This window comes from Vanessa atalanta, chromosome 22 (genome assembly GCF_905147765.1).
Source record: "Vanessa atalanta chromosome 22, ilVanAtal1.2, whole genome shotgun sequence".
NCBI classification, from domain to species: Eukaryota; Metazoa; Arthropoda; class Insecta; order Lepidoptera; family Nymphalidae; genus Vanessa; species Vanessa atalanta.
The window spans coordinates 1,623,667-1,642,508 of NC_061892.1; the positions used below are offsets into that span (position 1 = coordinate 1,623,667).

At 31.6% G+C, this 18,842-nt stretch overlaps 1 protein-coding gene across 1 annotated transcript in view; it reads left to right on the forward strand.

Annotated features, from left to right (window-relative positions):
• Positions 1-18,842, forward strand: part of LOC125072751 — a 132,575-nt gene that overhangs the window by 24,038 nt on the left and 89,695 nt on the right. The window contains exon 2 of the mRNA XM_047683435.1: positions 10,543-10,568. The gene's annotated coding sequence lies outside the window, so the exon portion shown is untranslated. The remainder of the gene's footprint in view (positions 1-10,542; positions 10,569-18,842) is intronic.

The window sequence follows — 18,842 nt, forward strand, 5'->3', positions numbered from 1 at the left end:
CATCGCTAGTCAAATGTTTCATAGGTTTTTTTTTTGTATTTACGGTATAATGGTAACAAGCCAACTGATTAATAGTATTCACTGTCAGTCATTTCTTAAACTGTCGCCACGATACCGACAAATAGATCTCGAATACTATATTATATTTACATGGTATAAAATAAAAAAAAACATAAGATATATATATACAAATAATTCTTGATTATTACTTACAATACAACACCATTCGACTTTAAATTTATCCATTTTTTTTTTTTAAACAATTAGCATTTTTTTTTTTAGCATTAGCAACCTGTAAATTTTCCCACTGCTGGGCTAAAGGCCTCCTCTCCCTTTGAGGAGAAAGTTTGGAGCATATTCCACCTAGCTGCTCCAGTGCGGGTTGGCGGAATACACATGTGGCAGAATTTCGTTGAAATTAGACACATGCAGGTTTCCTCACGATGTTTTCTTTCACCGCCGAGCACGAGATGAATTATAAACACAAATTAAGCACATGGAAATTCAGTGGTGTCTGCCTGGGTTTGAACCCGAAATCATCGGTTAAGATGCACGCGTTCTAACCCCTGGCTCTTTTTAAACAAATATTGTAGCAAAGGTCTATTATAAGGAATTACTAATATTCTTGTACTTTACTTCCAACGTTCCGATAACTTCGTCATTCGAATTCTTGAATCTATATAACGAATACCATAAATTACTTACGAGGTCAGAGTTATGTATTTATCTTGACTGCTCCTGCCATTGGAATCGGCTATATAAAACTTAAATACATTAATAGAAAGGATTGCTATTTGACGATAAAACACCGTTTGAGTGGGTTGTATCACCAGACAGGAAACCGGTGCTATTTCTGACCAGTACGACGCTATTACAAATGTTTGCTGAATAAACTGCAATGCTGTTATTTCTTAGTTCGACTCCTATTCAAGGTTAAACATGGGCCATAAAATCTAAAAACTTACTTATGTATATTTTCGTTTAAATATTTGCAGGGTAAGATAATTTAAGGGGGGGGGGCGTTTAAAAGTAAGGCTGATCCTTTATTCACAAAACTGTATTGAAGTTTATTTTCAATTTTTATTATTACCGAGCATTACCGGACGAGTATTGCGCTCCGCTTTAAAATTTGTGTCAATTCGGACTTTGAATGACGTCTAATCATACTTAGGCTCAGAGCGTAGTCAACACTATAGCTTACTTTTGGAATATAATTTCAACGAATATTAATTAAATATAAACTATAGAATAGTTGAGAATTAGCAAACTGCTATTTCGAACCAATATATCTTATCTATCAAGGACAAATTGGAATTAGTAATTAACTACGTATAACAATATACTAATGGTCTATCTTTTCTTACTAAATATATTATTCACGAGTGTGACAGAGACAAAAAATATAATGTTGCTCTTTCAAATTTAAAATAAACGTCAGACAAATTCAATTTAATTTTTTTTAATGTAAATTCTAAGTTAACGAACACGTTTGAATCGTCGGGCTGTCACTTGTTCCGAATGTCATTTTAACGAAGAGGAATCGACAAAAACCTATTTAAAAGTATATAATAGATGCAATACTATTTAAACTATAAAAAATGAATTAGTTTTTAACTAGGATCTTATTCACTGGAAATGTTTAATTTTTATTTAGACAATGTTTATTTTGTACTAAGTAATACTAAAAACTCACATCATCTGCCCACATTCGTCCACTGCTGGACATAGACTCTCTAAATGCACGCCACTGTGATCTTTCTTCGGCAACTCGCATCCAGCTCCTGCCAGCCGACTTGCGCTAATCGTCACTCCACCGTGCCTGAGAACGTCCTACACTACGTTTATCGAGACGCGGTCTCCACTCTAGAAGACGTTTTCTCCAACGGTTATCGGTTCTACGACAAATATGCCCACTGCCACATCAGCTTACTAATCTGGTGGGCTATGTAATGACTTTGGTTCTTTGACGGATCACCTCATTTCTGATGCGATCCCTCAGACAGACTCCGACCATAGCCCTTTCCAACACATAAAAACTCACATTCTTGATTTATTGCATGTGGACTTCGTAATGTCAAACCCATCTGTAAAATAACTCCCAAGAGAGGCCGGGCCGTAAAAGTCTGATAGTCGGTTTCATATTAACCCCGGAAATTACTTCAAATGCACGACGTAACGATGATGAAGCAGATATCATTCAAAATCAGTGTCATATATGTACAAAAAAATAGTTAGACGAGTGAGCACTGGCGATCTTTAACATCACCAATTATTCAAAAAAGTCCGTGAATATTTTTGATAGTATAAATATTCACAAAAAGAGCGTAGGAAACAAAATTATTCCACCCCATAAACAATACATTGACGTGGTAAAAAACGCCATAAACAGTACAGATTAGAAGTCAAGAAACGCATAATCGTTATGCAATTTTAACCGGTGATAATATTGTAATGGCTACAAATCTATTTCAGTTCTAGAAATATTTTCTAAATTAAATGATGATCTTGCTAAAACCGCAAAATAGTGACGCTTGGAAAAAGTTTATGATAAAGTTTATTAGGCAAAGTTTGTACATTGATGATGCAGTAGAAAATTTTATTTAGGATCCAAAATAATTAAATACAAAATAATACCATAATAAAAAAGAAATGGAGCCAGGAGCGTAAACGCTTTTTTCTTCCGTCACGATTTCTATACTGTGATGCGTAAAAGAACTTAGTTCCAAACATTTTTGGATGTCATCTTTAGTGGCTTAGTAAAATCTGCTAATTACTATCGCAATTGTTATTGTGCCAATATGTCTGTTGTTGGCAACTTAATGGCAATGTACGTCTTATACTTCTTAAAATACCAATATCTGTAAGTAGAGGAGATCAACCAACGTTAGTTAAACATTTTACCCCTGCGTTATAAAACAAAAATGATTAGTGAATCATACTGACACCCAGACTACACCAGCCAGATAAAAAGGTAACATCAAATAGATTACTTACAAGTATTTTTTAATCGTCAAACATTACCGTTAAACTAAAGTATGTCTGATACTTCTCGAAACGGCATCTATTCTTCTAATGTATATCCATCAAAATTATAATTCCAATTGATTAATAGTATTCACATAAAACCATTGTCATAATAATATACTTACTAATAGACTTAATGCACGTAAGTACTTAGCAAGAACAAGAATTCAATAAGCAATTAATCTTACTTTAATATAACGGGATCACAGATTATAAAAAAAAATAATCACACGCATATAAAACCTTTTTGCGATACAATTTGTCGGAAAACAATGGGTGTTAATAGTTCGGATGGTTTTTCAATTGTAATCTTTGTGAAAATCTTTTGATTATTTGTTTTAATCGCTTTTCACTTTATTTATTGTATTAATATTAAATTCAAGCTAGTCACGTCAATAGTCTTACTTTAATGTGCTTGAATTTGCAAAGCGGAGCTGGTTAAATAATAATATGAATACTAAAATCTTTTTAAAGAACAAAAAGCGTTACATCTTTTGGTGTAAGTTTTATGTATATTAATTAAGAAGGTTTTTCAATCAGGTAATACAAAAAATATTGTCTCATTTATAGGTTCAGATGTTTTAAATAAGCTTAATAAAAAAATTATTACTAATTAAAGAATAAAAATCTATGTATGTAGTCTAAATTATCCAATTTGACGACCTCCGTGGTCGAGTAGTGTGTACACCGGTTTTCATGGGTACGCCACTACGATGTCTCGGGTTCGATTCTCGGCCGAGTCGATGTAGAAAAAGTTCATTAGTTTTCTATGTTATGGGTTACTTCTAAATCAAAAACGTTATTAAAATAATTGAATACATTTTTCGAATTATAATTCACATTTAAAGAATGCTTAGTCATAACAGGTAATATTAAGCCGCATTTTCACATGAAGGAATTTTAGCAACGTGATCTGTTTATAGAGTCTCATTAGATAAATTAAAAAAAAAAAACCGTCTGAAAAATATCGACCGTCTGTTAAAAATTTTTATTTGTATTATGATCGATACAATTAAATATAACTAATCGAACAACAATTACACAAAGACGTTTTCTTAAATACTATGCAATTAGCCTTCAAGGTTGTAACACTTGAAATATTAAATTGTTTTATTTATTACTATACATAATTTACTTAAAAAAAAAACGCGACAAAAAATTACTACCGTAAATGTTGATAGATTCACCAACAGAAAAAAAAACAACAAAAAAAATTACGTTTTTCCCGGTTATAACTTTAGTATTTCCTCTCAAGTGATTATAGAGTCGTGACCGATCGAATGATGCTCTTGAGTCGGAATAAAACCGTCGGAATTAACGTATAACTATGCTTATTAGGAAGTCGGTTTGCAATCAACGAATACATATACATGTGTATACTGAATGACTGTCGTAAATTTTTCTATTTTGTCGGGAAATCACGTCCATTGAAACATTTTTTTCTTTGTATAGTTTGGTAGACGAGCAATGTCGATGGTAAGTCACCACCGTCAATAGACAATGGCGCTGTTAGAAATGTTAACCATTCCTCACATCGCCTATGCGCCACCAACCTTCAGAACCAAGATTATGCCCATTGTGCCTGTAGTTACACTGGTTCACTCGCCCTTTTAACCAGAACACAACAATATTCAGTTTGGGGGTATAGAAAATCCAATGAGTGGGTGGTACTTACCCAGGGACTTGTACAAAGCCCTACCACTAAGTTACATGTTACCAAAATAGGTACATCTTATAACAATATTATACTCATATTGTTACCATTATAATGGAAAATGTATTTTCTTCTAAAATAGAAATGTTATTATGTGCTGTTTATCATCCTTGACAGTGATGGTCAGGGCTGCTTTAAGAGAGGCCAGTCAACTACTCCCTTTCTATCCTAATCTAATATATATTTATATAAAAACAATAACTATTTTATTTACCCATTGACCCATTAAAATAAATTTCACATATTTTATTATTTAAATTATAAGAAAATTACATAACGAAGAATTTAGTTAGCAACTATGCGAAATAGGAAATCAATTAAAGGCACGGATTCCAGCCAATTGCTACTTTTATCGTTTTATATAATAAAAAAAAAAAAAATTAAAAATTATAAAGCTATTTTTTGATCCACCGTGTGTAGTAATTCCACCAACCCGCATTGTAGCAGCGTGGAACATGCTCCAAACCTTCTCCTCAAAGTGAAAGAAGGCCTTCCCTCTAGCAGTGGGAAATTTACAGGCTGCTAATGTATGTAAAATGTAATGTTTGTAGTAATGTGGAAATCGCAGACCTAAGTCTTAACTCCTTTGAATGTTTTGGTACCCATTCCTTACACAGACTGTGTGTATTATTGGAATGTTATTATTTTAAAGCCCAGCACCACAAATTCTGATTGTATATATACTTGCCTCTTCAATACGGAAATGCTCTTAACTATTTCAGGAGTAGCGTTTTAGCCATTTTGGTCCTTTACAACCTTCTTTACCTAGAACGCTTTGATTAACCCAACATGAGTATCATAATGATCCGTGACGATAATAACCTTAACGAGTCGGTTAACCAAAACGCATGACTAATTGTTACAACGATTTAAGGAAGTGTATTCTAATAGTTGAGAACATTGGCATGATATCATCATTTCTGATTCCCACCAAACCTTGAAATACCTTACATTTCTCACCAGTGTTTTGTTTTATTCCAGTTAAAACTGGATTTGCCATTACTCTTATCCAGTTTAAACTGGAATCTATATACTTGAATTTTGGTTATTTCATAGGATCTTACTAATTAATAAGAGCGCAAATGATCTTGTGAATTATAACTGAAGATCATTAATTTGATTACGGACAACCATCACTGGACTTTCATTTGTTTTATTAATATTTATGAACATCGTGAGGAAACCTGCATGTAACGGATCTCCCTGTGTTGGAGAAGCGTGGAAAATGCTCTAAACAAATCCAAAGATATCCGTTTATGTTGCTAAACTCGAAAGCCACCTAGTGTCAGATATGTTAAATAAAAATCGATAAGTCGACTTGATAATATCGAGTGAGAACTAGTGACAACTTTGATTCAAGGTCCGAAACAACACGCATTGTCGTTCGCGAACTGACCCAGCTGTCAAATGGTTTATTAACCTACTAACATTACACACTGTCTCAACAATGATCTTAAAACAATTGATTAGAGGTGCTTCAGACTGTGAATATCAAACGCGAGATATTCATCATTGTTATTGATTGAGTATACAGTTTTTATTTCATCATATATGTAGGTGGATAGGCAAATGGACAACCTGATAACCGCCTAAAATCATTGGCGCTGTAAAAAGTATTAAATATTATTTTATGTCCCTTATGTCAGTATTTATACTTACTCATAAACAAACCTTCAAACCGGAACACAAGAATACTAAGTATTGCTGTTCTGCAGTCGAATATCTGATGATGACGTCGGCAGTAACGTGTCTTTGACTTATTTGTAATAGAATATCATTGAATTTTTTATAATTAATAATTTGAATAATTTCGAAAATATTAAATATTAAACAACAGAATAAAATTCAAAATTGTTTTAAATTACAAATTTAATCGCTGCGTATTATATTTAATAATCTGAAGATACCTTAATGATTTATTGATTGTATTAGTCTCAATCTCTTCGAACCAATCATCAAATTAAATCTAAGAGTTTCATAAAAAAAATGATCCGTGCAGTTAAATCGTTAATCAAAAATCGGAACGTAGTTTCGGTAATTGGAATAATTGATTTTAGATTTTAGGTTCATCCTTGAATTTTAAATGTATTTAGGTTGTTAAATAATTATGCGGATTATTCTCAGACTATAATTACGATTCTTTATTATTTTTAATCATAGAAACGAATGAAATTTGATTTAATTTGTTCTTTGAAAGATTTTAAAATAAAAGCCAAAAAAAAAAAAAAACTATTGTGCTACATACTTAACCTTTATCAGGTTAGGTTAGGAACCAAAACCTAGTGAATTACTAGTAAGGACTAGTTCTTGTGTTAGGAAAGCCTTCAAATTATAATAAGACATTTATATCTCATCAAATAAATAAATAAAATAATTCTGATCTTATCTCGACTTTTCAAAATTTTCGCTAAAAAAGTTTGAAACGCGTCAGTAAAGGTATCTTCATTAGTCCTAGCAGATTCAATTTCGAGCCGCCTTTAGCATTTTCAAGAGCCCTCACATCCTCGCTAAGAGGACTCACTTGATTCTCACAATAATTGCAATTACCGTACGCCTCGAGAATTCTCGACACCGCTCCACTAAAAAAATTGAAGTCTGTTTTACTTATAAAATATAAGTTATAGTTTATTTTGTTGACTGTAGTAACAAATTATACGTTTCATAATGCTTTTATTGCACATAACATTTCCTATTAAATTATTATACAATTAACCCATTCTGGGTCAACGTTAATTTCAATGTCAAACATTACGGAACATGTCATATTAGATAGCGAAATACGCGAATACAGTAAATCCAATTATATAATTTAAGCCATTAACATTCTTAATGACTGAGATATTTATGCTAGAATCCCGTGAACTTAACAGCATCTATAAGTGTGTCAGACGTTTTTATGTTAAGCGTTCTGCTCTGACTTTGTAAGGATACATTTATTTATTCAATGGAAAAGTAATGGTCTGTTATCCTTGGAATGTTTGGAGGTTATCTACTTACGCTGCTTTGATGCTAGTTGGTTGATACACAGATAATCGTGATGAGTTATCTCTGGGGTATACTTAATAAAACCCTGGGCGGATTTATATATAAGTACGAACATATTTGTTTAACAAGTATCCAAACATTCAAAAAAACGTTTGGATTTACTTGTTATATCAAAGTTTCCTATTGGTCATATTTATCCCACTGATGAGGAAATGTTGCCTCTTATATTAGTAAGAACTTAAACTAATAATCACCGGTACTTGTTTGTGTGTGTGTATATACACATGGAGAAGAATTTGACACTCATGAATATTTTCTCACGATACTTTTCTTTATCGCTGGATGTATACAAACTAAGCGCTTACCTCAGTAGTACTTATGCGGATCTGAAAGTGTTCTAACCAGTGGATATATACCAAAATATATTTGAAATGACGCAAACGATGTTAGCTTCAGTCAAAAGTTAATTGATCGATGTTGAGTATGTTCATAGTTTTATTTGAGTGATTAATTTCTATTTCCAAACCATCGGATTTCGTGTTTTGTGGTTTTTTTAAATAATGTGATGTAATCTGCATCATACTTCTGAGAAAAAAATAAAAATTCAGATGTGTTATAGTAAAATTTAGCATTATTAATCTTTCATTCTTACTCTTTACAGGATAGATAATAGTTTTGATGTATCTAATTAGCATACTTAAGTTTATTGAGTAACTAAGGAGTTTCTCGTCGGATATCATTGGTTAGGACCGACATTAAAAATTGGTAACATTACATTAAATTTCGTAAAATGATGGTCAATTGTTTTTTTATCTTCTTCCATTATTTCTATAATCAGAGAATTAAATTACCGGTGAATAAATGAATTCTTAATTCAAAAAATTATAAATATAAATTCTTTTTTTATATTTTTTGTATTTTTTTTTATAAACTAGTTGTAACGATTTTACGCGATTACGAAATGATAATACAAGGAGTATTGTATTCGACCTTTTATTGTGTTACGAATTATGACAGGTGATGTCTCCTTAGAATCTAAAAAGTTTCTTAAGTCTCACCTTTAGATTGAAAAGACATGACTCAAAATATATAACGCAATACTATCGAACGTAGCGTAAACTTTTATCTTTGAACCGATATAGTTCAGTGGTTGAACGTGTATGCCTTAATTATATTTTCTTACAGAGCCACCTGATGGTAAGTGGTCACCACCGCTCATAGACATTAGCGCTGTAAAAAATAATAACCATTTTTTATATCACACCAATGCGCCTCTACCTTGGCTACTAAGATGTTATAATATGTTATGTCCCTTGTGCCTGTAGTTACACTGGCTCACTCACCCTTCATACCAGAACGCAATACTAAGTATTGCTGGCGGTAGAATATCTAATGAGTGGGTGGTACCTACCCAGACGGTCTAGCACAAAGTCCTACAACAAAGTGAAATTTAATTTAGTAACAAATTTTGTACGATAGATGGCGTGCATTTATAATTGTTTACAAAATGGAGACAGCAACGAATACCAAGCATTAGCTAGTTTATATAAAACAAGTAACAATTACGCTACGAACTCGGTCAATGCAGCCACGTGGTTATGTCGGCCACGCTCACTTTCCAACTATATACATACATACATACATAACGCGTGTACGCCTGTTATACGATACGTCGTGTATTTTAGAATGTGCAAACTCTACACCCAACTGTGAAATAGTTTTACTTTTACAAATAACAGTATCTAGGATTATCTTAATTTTATTTCATATAAATTTAACTGCGACGTTTTTGAATGGTTTTCGTTTGTGTAGAGATCACGATGTCCGTGTGGATTAAAAGCTCGTTCCAATATGATAAACACGATTTTTTTTTTAAATATCATCATATAATCGGGAAGTCTTCTTCTTGTATATCTTATGTATCTCAATTCATTGATATACATATATATATTTTATTTCTTATTAGTAAACTAGTTAAACGGCTTCGTTCGCGTTTAAGGGTTGGTCGTTAGGTGTACACGCTACACGTTCAAAGGTTTGACTCTGCGGAACAGACAGATAGGCAGACAGAGTTACTTTCACATTTATAATAGTATAGATATATTTTGTAAATGATTATGATGACTACATTCTGTATTAGTAAAAACAGAAAAGTGTACATTATATTATATCCTTAATTTAAAATTAAATAAATATTACAGAAAAAAATTGTCATTTTTATCATTCAAGATTCCATGATTATAAATCAAAATGGTACAAACTCGTTGAATATATATATATATATAAAAAAAGCCATTTTACTGAATAAATAAATTAAAAAAAATATCTATAAGTACACATCTCTGGTTCTCAATTAAACATATGAGTATATTTATTTTATTATAATATTAAATTGAATGAATTTATTTATACAAAACATAAACATAGTTATTTGCGGAATTCCAAATACTAACTCAGCAAGTTAGTCGTTATATAGTATATAAGAATTCAATCAAATAAATAACGAGTGCGTACTGCGTTATATTTTTTTATATAAGTAAAGATACTGTTTATGCAGCGATTTTTGAAAACTTTCAACCTGTACGAGTTCTTCTCAATAGAATCTTTCCAGGTCTTGAAACATTGCGAACCAAACTTATAATTCAATTAAATAAAAAAAAAGTATTGAAGTATTTGATTAAAAAAAAGAAAATCGAAATTAATTAATTGATGTGTAATACTCCCACTCTACTTATATATATATATAAGTACAGTGGGAGTATAAATATATATATATATATATATATAATAATTAATTTATTTAATTTTTTCTGTTTCAGAATTTCGGGCTGCTGTAAATACATAGGTATGTAAATTAAAAACACTTTTTTACGTAGATAACATTATAATTATTATTCAATGTTGTTTGTGGAAGGAAGTTAATTGAACGCACGAATATGATAATTCCGAACATCATAGCCTTGTCCTACACCGAAGGATTTTCAAATACCTAATGTTTTATAAACGGATGAATTCGAAATTTAAATAAATATGTTAGTATTGAATCGCTTTAAAACGTTTCAAAACTTGGCTTAATACTTTGAGTTATAGACAAACATCATCTGTTTTTATTTAAATAAATAAATAAAAGCAAACTCACTCATGCACACACATATATACCTACATGCGCACACATGCATTGCATTTAATATTTTTATTTTTTTGTAACTTACCAAAGACTGTTGTAGTCATTTAAGGGAAGCTATTAGTCCAGGGTCTGGAATTACATCTGTGCATATTTGTTTTTTTTTTTTTTATTAAACGAAGCTGCCAAAGTAATATATAAAAAAATTATAAATGTTTTTTTTTTTTATTTATTTACTTATGAAGCCATGGAAGTTTCAAACACAACCGATAATTTAATATAAATTTTGTATACATATATAACTCCAATGTCGTAATGTTCGTGAGTAGCAAACCTTTAATTTAAATTCACAATTCGCTATGAACGACAACAAAATTGCTATAATTGATATGAACATTATATTCATAGTAACACAAACCAATGTCCGTCGAAACACGTAGTCATACACATAATTTTGTTTTCAATACTCAGTATTATGTAAAAAGAATAAATACTATATTTTATTCCAATCACAAGAGGACAAAAGCATATCAAAGCATATCAAAACAACATTTGACAGCAAATTGACGCGATATGATTGGTCGAGAGTTTACATAATCTATGATATTTATGCATTATGAAGAAAAATTTAAATGGATGTAAATAGTCAAAAATAATACTGTTTTATTATAAATAAAGGCATATTTATCAAGTAATAGGAATAGCAATACAATACATACAATACCAGTTTTATGTAATCCCGTTTGGGTAGGATCGGTCCAGATCATCATATATTCTACCGCCAAACAGAAATACTTAGTATTTTTGTGTTCCAGTTTGAAGGATGTCATTCCGATCATAAGGTTGGTGACGTATTGGTGATTGGTGAAATTCTTACGACGCCAATGTCCAATATCCCAATGTGGGCGTTGGTGACCATTGAAGCGAGTTCGGACAAACCACCTCTTCAACTTTAAATAAAAGCATAGTTAATGTTTCTCAGAAGTACCAACCTTTAATTGCGGATTCAAATCCAGTCAAACAACACAACATTTTCCGGTGTTTATCGCGCATCTTGTTTTCGTATCGTATTTAATTTCAATGAAATTCTGTCACGCATGTATCCCCCAATCCAGATGAAATCAACGTGGTGGAATAAGCTCCAAATCTTCAAAACAAGAGAAGCCCAATAATGGTACATCAATAGACTGATACTTCATATCGTTGATTATGAGCTCAATAACGCAAAAATACACTAAAAATATTACATGTACTGTTATCAACGCTTTAAAACAACCACTCGAAACAAATGCGTAAATACATCAAACCGACACTAGTTTTAAACAAAAAAAATATCATTGAAAATTATACGATTATACGAACATCAAAACATTACCACAACCAAATTGACATTGATCAGAGCAAATCACGGTGGTATGTCATTTCGCAATCATCACTGATATCGTGATACAAGGTGTTGTAAATCATCCGCTCATTCCGTGTAGATATTCCATTTTTAAATTGACGTCCGTCTGCCAGCGATTTATTTATTAGTAAGGCACCACCCAGTACGCCAAATTGTGATATTATAAAACATGACGTTTTCCTCTAGTCTGCAATGAACCCTTCTACTGTTCAGGGAGTTTGGTATTCCAACAAACTGATGAATGCAATGATAAAAGTAGTGGAATTCATTGTTCTACTAGTATTCTCACCAGCAGTAAATTCAATATAGCGTCGATGGTGACCATTATCAGGCAGATTTGCCCAGCCTACGTATCACATAACACAAAAAATTTAAAATACAATAGACGGTCTTCGACTTTAGTAATTTTCCTCTACGAACGATTTAGCTAAGAAGAAAAAAAGATCTCTCATATAAACGTTTACAAATTGTCGAAGCATTATGTTGTAATTGAGTATTAATGAATTATTTATGTCGAAAGCAACTGGCCATTGTACGCAAATTTCATTTTAATCATAGCGACGTTTGACTTGATACTTGAATGACGTAATGCTATATTAATAGGTTAATATTTGCCGGTGTTCACTGACCTTATTCTTAAGACTTATCTGTGCTTGTTACACTGGTACACTCGCCCTTCGAACTGCTTCAATAATATTGGCGTTTGATGAAATTATTATTGCTGATGATTAATTCTTAAAAACTAAAATCTGCCACATGTGTATTCCAAGCGGCATTGGAGCAGTGTGGTGTAATATGCTCCAAACCTTCTCCTCAAAGGGACGCCTTAGCCCAGCAGTGGTAAATTTACAGGCTGCTAATGAGTGGATTAATATGCAATTTTACGGCTTGGAACTAATACTTGTTGTTTCAGGCAAGATTTATTATATAAATTTTATTATATTTATTTGACAGAACTTTGTATTTCAAATGTTGGAAAAGAGTTTGTTGTCGGTTCCTCTCGGTTGAATCTACATTATAAAACGGTAGTAGCTTTCCCTTAGAATATCGTTTCAAAAGTGCTTGTAAAATTATATTTGATAAAAGGATAGTTTGATTTAAGTTACTTTTGTTTTCCAAAGGTTTTACAATTTATGGATTCGTGGATACTACCATAGGAACGAAACAATTGCCTCCTGGCTATTTTTTAATCGTATTGAAAACTGTAACAATTACAAAACTAGATATAAAATCGAACCGGTAATAGCTTGTACTAACAATCATTATTATTGGGTTTTTAAACGTGTAATGAATAAGCACGTCTATCTTTTAATCCTGCGCCCTAACCTCTTCCGGTCGTGTCGGATTTGCCGCCCATCAGATTATTAAAGTGAGAGAATAGGGAATGAAACTGTGTTTGCGCACAAAATTGTGCAGAATAAATATCCCGCACTGTTATCTAGTCTAACTAATAGTCTAGCTAACATATAAACCGGTAAGCCTTCGAATTTTTATCTATCTCAGTAATTAAACTTGACAAGAGTACTTTTTGAACTGTATTACATGTTGCGAAGGTTATGACAATACTTGAACATATAATTCATTTCAAAATTAATACAATGCATCGTCACGACGTTACGATATCATAATGCGATGAATGGAGGCGTGAGTGTTAAATAAATGCAAAACTTTTACAACGCAATCTGAGTAACATTCTGTTGTAGATGTAATAAAATTTTGGTATTACAAATAATGTCTACGTTATTAAACTTATTTTTAATATACATGCTACGTTTTTAATCTAATCTCAACATAGTATATAATCACGTCGTATCCCGTTGCTGTACAGCAAAATACTTTAAAAGATCTAATCGTACGGTTAGATCTTTTAAAGTACGCAACTGATTTTGATGGGGTTTATATCAATGAACAGATCGATTCAAGAGAATAACATATCTATACGTATAATAGATGGAAAGAAACCATGATTTATTTTTTATTATATATTATTTAATTTAATAATTTATAATGCCTTACTCAAATAACTACTCAGCTAGTATACATGAAACTTATACGAGAAAACACAGCGTATTTTGTAGAAGATATATAAGGTAATAGTAATAGGTAATAAAAGGAAGCTTTAGTATATAACATTATTAATAATATTACTTATAATTACTCATAAACAGCCGTCTTAAATAAAGTATTAAATTATAAGTAAAGCTATTATTTTTAGTAACAGCTATTTTTATATATATATATTCACTCAACTGTATAAATAAACGTACATACAACAACCGTGATTGGAAAGACTAGATAAAATTAAAAACAACCGATTTTACGCATCGTCCGTAACATGGCATTTATCTTTGTAACAATTACGCACCATTGTCTTATAGTAGAAAGGGCGGGGAATTACGGTGAAAGTCTAAATTATGCATACAGACTGTAACACAGGTTCTGTTAATAGTCTTAATAATTGTTCGTGATGTCTAAATAACTGTGTTGTATCGTATTCTGGGAGTAAATCTGGTGAAGAAAATTGATGTGTAATGAACACTGAAAGCCGAGTGTATAGTGGTTAGAACGCGTGCATCGTAACCGATGATATCGGGTTCAAACCCAGGCAAGCTTTACTGAATTTTATTTTCTTAATTTTCGTTTTGTTGTTTTTAGTGAAATAAAACATAATTAAAATTGCCCGCCATGTTTTTTATTTAACAGCACGTTTGACTACATCATACAATTCGAATTTTTAAAAATTACTAAATGACAAACTTGTACTTATAAACTACAGATGTAAAAATCAGTAAGGAGGAAGCTATTTAAAAATAACATTGACAATTCAACACGTTTATAATTCATCTTGTGCTTGGTTGAAAAAAAAAACCATCGTGAGGAAACCTGAATGTGTCTAATTTCAATGAAATTTTGCCACACGTGTATCCACCAACCCTCGTTGGAGCAGCGTGATCGAATAAGCACTAAATCTTCTCCTCATTTGTCAAAACTTAACTTAACACTTGCGTACTTCCACACGACGTTATCGCTACACGAATACGATATTAATTACGTTCACAAATTAACGTCATAAATCTATGCAGTACTTTTCGAGTCAATTGTACATAAACTCGTATTTAACAAAGTAATTAAGTATAAGAAATAAAACTTTTTACACTTTTGTTGCTGACTGTACAAATCGATTTAGCTAAGATGTTGATTTGTTCGCCGTTCTATCTAACGTCATATAAGAAATACCATTTAAGGCATCAATTTTAACGTTAAAATTATTATAAAAATATTACGTTTCTTACGCAATGTTAACCGTCGTTTAAAAATTAGACATCACTAACGTGAGGATAACTGTAGTTATAAATGTAAATTTGCGTCATATAGCAATAGGTAAAAATATCTAACCTGAAAGCGTGCATATTTAGAATGTGTATATTACTAATTATCATCCGCGGTTTTGCTTGCGTTTTAGGAGTCAGTCGTCAGTTATTGTGTTAGAGTTAGGCCTTGGAGTTCAAGCTTGTTATATGTCAAATTTCATCAAATTCGATTCAGTGGTTTGGCCGTAAATGAACAACAGACAGACATAGAGACAGAGTTACTTTCGCATTAAACAAAAATAGATTATGTTTACTATGGTGATATGATTTTATCTGCCTTAGTCCAAAAAACTATTAAAAAAAAACAATTAACTAGTACAATATTTCTAAACACTTAATCTGTATTTAAAAAAATCAAACATACAAAGAACCTGTTTGGTAACATTATTATAGTATTTTTATAACTTATTATCCATAATACATTTCTTAATTTATGTGATGTAATATTACATTGTAACATTACTAGTTTTTACTAGACACTCAATAAGCCTTTGAATAAATAGTCTAGCTATTATACTAAACGGCATTTCCTTGATGGCATTGTCAATAAATCCCGTTCATAGAATATGGTCATAGCTTTAGTACCCTTCTAGAAATATAAATATGTTATATTTTTGTGTTACTATTAATGGCTTGGGGCATATGTGCTATTTGTAGTATTCCAACCTCAAGAAGGCAAAAACCAAATAAATAACTTTTAACATTGTATTGACGTAATATCATATTTATTTATACTACGACGACGACGTAGTGTCTAGTTATTACGACTCCAAAAACATCATCCTTAATTACAAACATATTGACAGTTGAACGTTTTTTTATATAATATGATATATATTAATACAAAAACTAGTATAAGTGTAAGATTTATGTCAAGGTGGATCGCCACCTGTCAAAATTGATATCTCATGAAAAAAAATTGTGTTCAATTTATATAGAGCCAATGAACTCTCATTTTTTTAATTGAATTCCAATGGCACAGGTGCTCGGTTTTATGTAATTATATATGACAATTTTTTTTTAATATTACTTGTTATACTCAACATTAAATTCATAATGAAAAAAAAATTGAAACGTGTTTTGGCGTTTGAAACGAAGTTCCTTTTGGTATGTTGTATGTAAGGAAATAACAAGCGCAAAGAAATAAATTAACAGAATTAGAATTAATTGTAATTAACGTCACCGTGAGACGAGATGGCCCAGTGATTAGAACGCGTGCGTTTTAAATCAAACCCAGACAAGCACCACTTAATTTCCATGTGCTTAATTTGTGTTTATAATGCATCTCTAGCTCGGCGGTGAAGGAAAATATCATGAGGAAACCTGCATGTGTCTAATTTCAACGAAAATCTGCCACATTTGTATTCCACCAACCCGCATTGGAGCAGCGTGGTTAAATATGCTCCACTCCTTAAAAGGAGGTCTTATCCCAGCAGTGGGAAATTTACAGGTTCTTAATGTTATATAATATATTGTAATTAATGTATAATTTAAAAATAGTTCGGCTTAAGTCAAATTATCTCTTATAAAATACTCTCCAACAACAAACGCCTACAATAGCTGAGTAATTTTTATGACGTCTATAAGCGTCTACTCTCTTAGAAAGTGTTAACAAACAATGCTTATTTATCTTGAAGCCCGTAAATGTCCCACTGCTGGGATAAAGGCCTCCTCTCCCTTTGAGGAGAAGGTTTTTGGAGCATATTCCACCACGCTGCTCCAATGCGGGTTGGCAGAATACACATGTGGCAGAATTTCGTTGAAATTAGACACATGCAGGTTTCCTCACGATGTTTTCCTTCGCCGGGCTGCTAATTATTTTGAAGAGTTAATACAGAAAAAATAAAATTCGATCTGTCAATGAAGTTCATCATTAAATGACATTGGAGAGTAAAGCTCCTTAAAATAAAAAAAAATCGCAATATTCTTTAAAGTATTAAATATATTGCATGTATTGTCTATATATCGACAGAGATCCGCTTATCAGGGGAAGCAAAAATGTATATGTCCTTCCGTGGAGTTCAACCTTGCTTACTACCAAATTTTATCAAATTCGGCCGTGAAACAGTTACAGTTAGACAAACAGACAGAGTTACTTTCGCATTTGTAATATTAGTTTTTTTTTATGAAATAGCAAATGGACCACCTGATGTTAAGTGGTCACCACCGCCCATAGACATTGGTGCTGTTAGAAATGTTAACCATCCCTTACATCACCAATGCGCCACCAACCTTAGGAACTAAGATGTTATGTCCCTTGTGCCTGTTACACTGGCTCACTCCATTCAAACCGGAGCACAACAATACCTAGCATTGCTGCTTGGCGGCGGAATATCTGATGAGTGGGTGGTACCTACCCAGGCTTGCACAAAGCCCTACAAAAACTAGTATAAATAAAAGCATATTTAATACGAAAACTGTCTCCATGTCTGTATTTAACATAGCAGCTCAATTGGAAGGCAAGATTTATCAAACAATATTTACCGTTACAGAGTTTCCTTACGTAATATTGACCTATGAAATGTTAAAAAAATATTCGATCAATATTCAACTTTACCGCTATTGTAATACGACTTGAAATCGTTTATATTATTTCGTTCAATCTCGGATTTGTTCCACGAGGTTCCGTATTTATTTCAAACAGATCTTGCAGTGTACTGATGGAAGAATATGTTTTTCTATGTAATTAATTTTATATATATATATATATATTTAATTCACGCAATCAGTACTGAAACTTTCCTAAAAACAGAGCAAGTTACGGATTGATAATTAATTTATATTCGTTTATAATTATAACGTACTTATTATTTATTTTATATCTAGAAATAATGAATTAGGTATTATGTATATATATAAATATTGAATTCGATATATAATGGAATTTGAGTATTACTGTTCATTATAAATATAACGCAAGTAATTACAAGAGCAAATAATTACAGAAGCTATTTAAATAATATGTATGAATATATATATATCTATTTTGGATGATATCATGATTTAATAATTTAAAACTACATAACAACAATCTGAATTAAAAAAAAATACATAATTTTTCTTTGTTACGTTAATCATGTAAAAAAAATCAATACTACTCATCGATTTAACTAATACGTTATTCCTATCACTAATAAACCAGTATAAAAATAAAATAATCAAGTCCTAAAACGTAACTGTCTTGCTGACGGTACATTGATAGCTTGTAAGTAATAAGCT